Genomic DNA, 977 nt, shown 5'->3' with positions numbered 1-977 from the left:
TATCTATATCTAGGCGATCTGCATGATATAACTAAAATAAGTCAACGATTCGAAGCGCATAGCAAACCATAACAGTCAACCTCTCCAACACCCACCACACAAAAAACGTACGATAGAAAAAGCAGTTCCAAGGTGGTCATCTTATTATTAGCTCTAATGCCTTAGAGAGCAATCAACACCATGCACCACGAACATTCTGTTGAGTTTAGCAGAGAGTGGTGCTGGTGCACCTTCTTAACCGGTGTATCCTTGCTTTCAACATTAGATGTACAAAATCTGAGTCAGTGCTGTCCCCTACTGGCCATTACAAGCTGGTGCACTTGAGTGCACGTCCGAAAACCATTGAGACCGAGGAGTCCTGAACGGTTGAACCAAATGTAGCTGCATCTTTTCAGCCTTTAATATTTAAGTATTAGAGTTACCATCTTTTGTAAAAATCCAACAAGATGAGATGTCTTGGCAAGAAGAGTCTCTTCCTCATAGCTTGGGTTGTTTTTTTGGGCAGTGAACGAATTAGGGGTCATGGTCGACATCTAACGGACACTCAGGGTTATTACACTTCAACGCTTTCAGAATGCATAAAAATTATGTCATCTGTAATATGCTTACACATTAACATATTTCATTTGAAATAGTAATTTATCATGGCAAGAAACATCTCTCGATAACCCTTAAGACTGTCTTACCGTGTGCAGACAACCTGTCACAGGTTACATTTACTGTGTTAATAGGATATTAGTAGGTCATGGTTAAGGAGACTTAGCAAGCCATTTATGAATTTTATTTGAAGTTTCTGTATTCAGCCACATTGATAATGACTGATGATTTATCTGTATAATCAAAAATAATACATAGTTTCAATACAAAAAGGGCTAAAGGTGCAGACATCCTAAATTGAAATGAATGAAGTTCAGGTAAACAAAAATAATTATTGTTCACACAGCACCCTTTCAGATAATAAATAAAAACATCCAATA

Source organism: Osmerus mordax, chromosome 6, assembly GCF_038355195.1.
Source record: "Osmerus mordax isolate fOsmMor3 chromosome 6, fOsmMor3.pri, whole genome shotgun sequence".
NCBI lineage: Eukaryota > Metazoa > Chordata > Actinopteri > Osmeriformes > Osmeridae > Osmerus > Osmerus mordax.
Note: the sequence above shows the minus strand (reverse complement) of the source record.